The sequence below is a fragment of the Cydia fagiglandana genome, chromosome 5, assembly GCF_963556715.1.
Source record: "Cydia fagiglandana chromosome 5, ilCydFagi1.1, whole genome shotgun sequence".
NCBI classification, from domain to species: Eukaryota; Metazoa; Arthropoda; class Insecta; order Lepidoptera; family Tortricidae; genus Cydia; species Cydia fagiglandana.
Genome location: NC_085936.1, coordinates 13,456,376 through 13,462,400, shown reverse-complemented (window position 1 = coordinate 13,462,400; position 6,025 = coordinate 13,456,376). Strand labels below are relative to the sequence as shown.

The window sequence follows — 6,025 nt, the reverse complement described above, 5'->3', positions numbered from 1 at the left end:
GACTTCTAAAAGCCCGCGAAATGAAGTGACTTCATGCGCAATTGCGCAATGGCACACAAACAGAAATGGTAAACTTTAAGAATCTTTATAAATAATTTTGGTTGTTAAATATTACTAAATTAATCAATAATGTTTATAAGTATTAAATTGTGCACATCTATTGCTGCAGTAATTAAATAAATTCGTTAGTCAACCTTCGTTGTGATCATACTCTGCGTGAATCGGAGCTTACCTTGAAAGATGTTCCGAGCTACGCAAGTTTCGGTTGACAATGTGCTTTGAATAATCTGTAGGGCACAGAATAAATAATATTAGTACTATAGTTGGTCAAGCAGATCTTGTCAGTAGAAAAAGGCGGCAAATTAGAAAAAAGTAGGCGCGAAGGGATATCGTTTCATAGAAAACTTAAATTTCACGCCTTTTTCTGCTGACAAGATTTGCTTGACCTTCTATAGGTACAAAAGACTCACTCTCTAACAAAACGCGTCTGTTACGATCAGCACAGATATGGCCGCTAGGTGGCGACAGCACCACGCGCGGCTTATGGCTTTCCCAAAAATTGGGGTGGAACGGATGTACTTTTAGCTACCTGTAGCAAAGCGACGAACTCGCGGAGTGAGCCACGCCTGCTGTAGGCTGTATTCCATAGCAAATCTTGTCAGTAAAAAAGGCGCGAAATTCAAATTTTTTATGAGACGATATATTATATCCCTTCGCGCCTACATTTTTCAAATTTGCCGCCTTTTTCTACTGATAAGATCTGCTTGACCAACTATAAGCAAAAACAGAACCGACTTCACTAAACAATAAAATCACGAATCCTCTTTTTTGACGTGGGTTAAAAAAGGGACAATATTTAAGTATTTAAGTTTACCTTACGTAGATTTTTACGCAGCAAAATTTAGACGCCAGGGCCCAGTTTTATAAAGTTACAAGTTACAGGTTACAAGAGTACAGGCTACAGGCACCTGTAATGCACTGTGAACGGCTACAGGTGTTTTATAAATACACATAAATAATTACAGTTGTAAAGAACCACGGTCAATCTCGATTACATGTGAAATCTACAGGTGTGAAGGACATCACTATTTAAAAAAAAAACGTGTGTCATAGATACTCGGTTCTCTACTAAATTATGTGTTTTTGTTTGCTGTAAAATATTGATTACTGGAAAAATGGCCAGAAATGAAGGAAAAATCGAGTGGTTGAGAGCGGCGTTCCATGCCAAGGATATACTTTTTGGGCCGTTTTCAGATTCAGATTAAGTTAGATTTAATGAAATATTTACGTAATAAGTAAATAACATGTAAATAAGTACTCTTTCACATTCTTACATTAAAATGTATCGTTTCGGTAGCGGCTCAAAGATAAATACGGTGTGTATCGAAAATTATGAATAGTACACCTTACCATAATGTGAATGCACTATACTTAAATAAAGAGACGAATGCTAATAAATCAACGACAAATATCGGCAATAATCCCTTTCCATTTCCTAGTAGATAAAATAAAACGAATCGTCAATAAAATCAATATCAAACATATTGTCACTTTGTTTCCTATTTACTATATATTTCAGATACATTAACAAAAACTGATAAGGTGCATGGAAAAGTATGCATGCCCTGGCACAATCGTTGGCGTTGGTGCTTAACAATAAAGAGTAAAGTTTAAAATCTCTCAGAAAACGAGTCTACAAGTAACTGCTGTTGTGCTGTTACAGGACTCAAGACGTATGTAAGTTTTTGTTACAAGTGTACCAATCTACACTTGTAATTTACAATATTTTTATAAAACGCTTGTTCGATTATGAGTTTAAAACTATAAAACTCCCGTATTTTCGTCTATGGTTGAGCTACAGGCACTTGTACCTGTAACCTGTAAAATTGTAACACAGTACTTTTATGAAACGCAAATTGTAAAAAACGGAGCAAGTGTTGCCAGTAAACGCCTGTAAACTTGTAACTTGTAACTTTATAAAACTGGGCCCAGAGTGTTAAAATTTACAGACTTAACTATTATAATTTATAATTCTTAAGCGCAAAAAGCTAAAACCCTACCTACTGAAACATTCGAGGAGTCATTCCTTTTAACTTCATCTCTCTTTCTGGCAGTTTTATAAATCTTTTTGGACACAAATATATTATAATCTTGCTCGTGGAAAATTCGGCCTTAACTTTGCGCTTTACACCTCAGAAATAAGTGACGAGGGGGCTTTCTTCCAACAAACCGTGATGAAATATTATATTTCTGTGCTTTAATGTTTTATTATAAAATTGAGTTTAGGCAATAGCTACCTACTTTAGTAGTATATACATGAGAAGAGCAGATTTTACGCATGTGCCCAACTGCCAGCGAGAAAGCGACTACAAATCTATTTCTGACAACTATCAACAATTTGCTTATATGTAAACTCCCTGTTTGAGTAAAAGTCCCCTGTTCTGTTCTGCATCGTAATAACTAATTTAACTAATAATGTATCGGTTGAATATGGCAACATTTCCTTAAGATACCGCTGGAGTTCCCCATCTCATCTCATAGTTATGGTACATTAATTTATAGTGTTTATTCTATTACGTAGTTATACTATGTACAATGTATGTATGTAGGTATCTGCGCGCAATTCGATTTATTTATTGTAAGGTGGTGACACACTGGGTCAAATAACATGTATTGTAAAATTTGTAAACTGCATGTGTGACGTGTGCAATAAAGAGTACCTATTGTATTGTAAGTATTGCATTCACTCGGCAGTATAAGTACACAATTTCATAGACGAATACCTTTTATTTCCTTATGAAACTGAAAGAAATAATAGTTCAGTAGCCAAAAAATTATATATATACTTACCTACTTAAAAATAACATTTTCTGAAGTCTTCACCTTGACTTGGTGTGATCAGATATTTTTGAGCGTTTGGCCGCCGATATTTTAAACTAAACTGGAAACTTATTTGTAAGTAAGTAAGTTAGTAGGTTTTTAAAAGGGTTGGCAACGCGCATGTAACACTCTTGGAATTGCAGGCATCCATAGGATACGGTAACCGCTTATAGGCTAGCCACATTTTGTCTTTTCGGATCTTCTTCTTTATTAACTTTGTCAAGAAATGTTCATGAAGACTCGTATTCTTTTTAAAATTTAGGCCACGCCATACATATAGGGTTCAAGCAAAAAAAAAAAGACAAACAGACAGACATTGCGAAATGAGGGTTCCAGGTGACTTCGGAAACCTAAATAAATCCCTACTTGTAACGTGTAGCTTAAAACGCGACCCTTTACTCGCCAGTGTGTAGCGGGCCTAAAGTGACTCAGCGCCAGCGCAGGCGCAGGCACTTCGATATTTATTGCGATTGCGAGCTCTTTCGTATTTCAGTCAGACCGATTTGAGTTGTGCGTCAGGCTGACTGCCGAGCAAGTGCAGCAGAGTGCATATAAATACAACGAAATAAGTGTTTATTCCAATTGTATTGTATTCTCCAGCAAAGTCGTAAATCTATTTTATAAATTGGCCAAAGTTGTAGGTAAGTATTCTTTATGCGCATATATTCAGTTATTTGCAGAGATCGAACTAATTTGAGTAATTGCTCGCAATAATGTGGACATGACTCCAAAATTGATTAAGTAAATTATTAATCATTTTTCAATTATCAATCACGTGGGATTTAATTTTGATTCCTAATCAATAAATAACGCAATGATTTCTTATAAGTACTTAATGTAGATTTATCAAAGAAAATTCAATCAATATGTTTTCCTAATTTTTTGTAGGTACTCATTTTTTATATCAAAAATATATACTTCGTCAAGCAGATCTTGTCAGTAGAAAAAGGCGGCAAATTTGAAAAATGTAGGCGCGAAGGGATATCGTCTCATAGAAAATTTGAATTTCGCGCCTTTTTCTACTGACAAGATTTGCTTGACCATCTATACTTAAGTGCTATTTATTGACTAGGGATAAAAATAAAATCACAAGTAAAAAATTAATTAAAATAATTAAATGAGTAATTATTTAATCAATTTTTGAGTCATGTCCACATTATTGCGAGCAATGACGCAAATCTGTCCGATCTCTGCTTATATCTCTACATCTGCATAATTAATAACATACGAATGGTAAAGATTGCACTTAGGTGCTTATTGGAAATGATATCATAAATCCCACTACTTTAGATGAGTTATTATCATTGATAAGGCAAAGTTATATTTGTCGCAAATAAAACAATACAACAATATTTTTTTACGGATCGGGGAAGCCCCTCAACGGCACTAGACAGAGTAGACAGTGTTGCCACATGTGATTTGTATGGTTCCGTAGTCGACTAGGGTTCCCCTTATAATTTTGCCTTGTCCATATGTCTGTCTGTCTGTCCATCCGAGGCTTTGCTTCGTGATCGTTATTGCTAGTTTTGATAGGCGTATTTATAAATAAATATTTGTTTCAGATATGGGAGGAAATAACGATCAAAACGAAAAAATCAAGACAGGTGCAACCGTCGGTAGGTCCTAACCTAATACTTTTTCCTATTACATAAGACAAACAATTTTGGCCATGATATTTTAATAATATAAATCATTACTTAAGTACAACACGCATGTCCTTCTAAACAAATGCACAAGGCACAAGCACAAGGAATTTCGTACATTGACCCGCTTGTTCCTATCTCTAATGGCTCCTCTACACGATGGGCCAGCGCCGGCCACTCCAAGGGACGCAGCCATGCGGTAGAATGAGATAGCAATATCGCTTGATCCCTCTAACGTATAAATGCGTCCCTTGGAGTGGCCGGCGCTGGCCCATCGTGTAGAGGAGCCATAACGCAGGTGCGTAATTATATTGGTGTCATGATAATGTGCTAGCGGTACAGTACACATCCTATGTAACCAATATTTGTTTTTGGCAATTAGTGGCATTCGTACTTCTCCCGATTTTCGGGAATCGTACGTAATTGGCATAGGTACCTTGCGAATTTGCAACAAAATGCTTTTAGATTTCAGATTTCATTTGTTTTTCATGGTGTGTTTAGGTGCAGTGGCTGGTACAGTTGCCGGGGCGACGGCGCTCGGGAGCTGCTTGGGTCCGCCGGGGGCAGTGCTTGGGGGCCTCTGGGGCTTAGGGCTGGGCATGGCTTCAGGCGGCGCCATGGGCTCCTACGCTGGCAGAAAGAAATGAAAATAAACATAAGCGTTGTTCTAGTGCAGTAGATGATGGTGGCGATCAGCAAGCGTACCACGGAAATAAAATAATGGTCCCGCTTTTCAGCGCGATTCGGGAGATTTACTAGATATTAAAGAGTAAAGATATGTGACGTTCCACAGCAAAAGGTACCTTATGGCGGCCGCAATAAAATTGGAGCGGCGTTAGTAGCGTAAGCGCCAACCCCCATAAGGTACCTTTTGTCGTGGAACGTCACATATCTTTACTATTTCATATCTAGAGAATCTCTAATTCATTTCCCGAATGGCGCCGTTTATCACTTGTCGTGTCATGCGTCAGTTTGCGTATTTACTAGTTATAACGTGACAGCTACGGCGACAGACGATAAAGGGGCGGCCATTTTTACCCTTCAGACCCGCTAGCATAAGCTTCTCACGCGCGCGACTCCATACATCTATCTCGATTTCAAGTATGGACTCGCGCGCGAGAACGCATCTCATGCTAGCCGGTCAAGGAGGCACTTCTGCGGTAACTACAATGATGCGTTTATTGTTTGTCACCGTCATCTAGATCCAGCACAATGCGAGCAAAAGCAGATGTGATGATTTTATTGGTACTTATTCGTTATAAACAGTTTATAAAGGTTTATAAATATAGAGATGTTTTAGAAACCATCCGAAATAGACAATGTATCTACATAATACATACATATAATAAATTATGAACATATTTGTAAAATAATTATATGATTCTTTGCAAATAAAACTCTTACAAAAAATGTTTTTTTTTCTTTTACAAGCAACTACATTACCTAACCTAAAATAGGTATTCGTGAATAACGATGATTATTGCACTAATACGTAGTAGGGT

At 37.1% G+C, this 6,025-nt stretch overlaps 1 protein-coding gene and 1 long non-coding RNA gene across 2 annotated transcripts in view; one reads left to right on the top strand and one right to left on the bottom strand.

The window, feature by feature from the left end:
* The window catches only part of LOC134664557 (ubiquinol-cytochrome-c reductase complex assembly factor 1), a 460,862-nt gene that overhangs the window by 76,465 nt on the left and 378,372 nt on the right, over nucleotides 1-6,025 (bottom strand). The window lies entirely within an intron of this gene.
* LOC134664829 (uncharacterized) lies at nucleotides 3,389-5,927 on the top strand. Its single transcript, XR_010098297.1, has 3 exons — nucleotides 3,389-3,521; nucleotides 4,443-4,496; nucleotides 5,025-5,927. It is a non-coding gene; the product is annotated as an uncharacterized LOC134664829 (long non-coding RNA).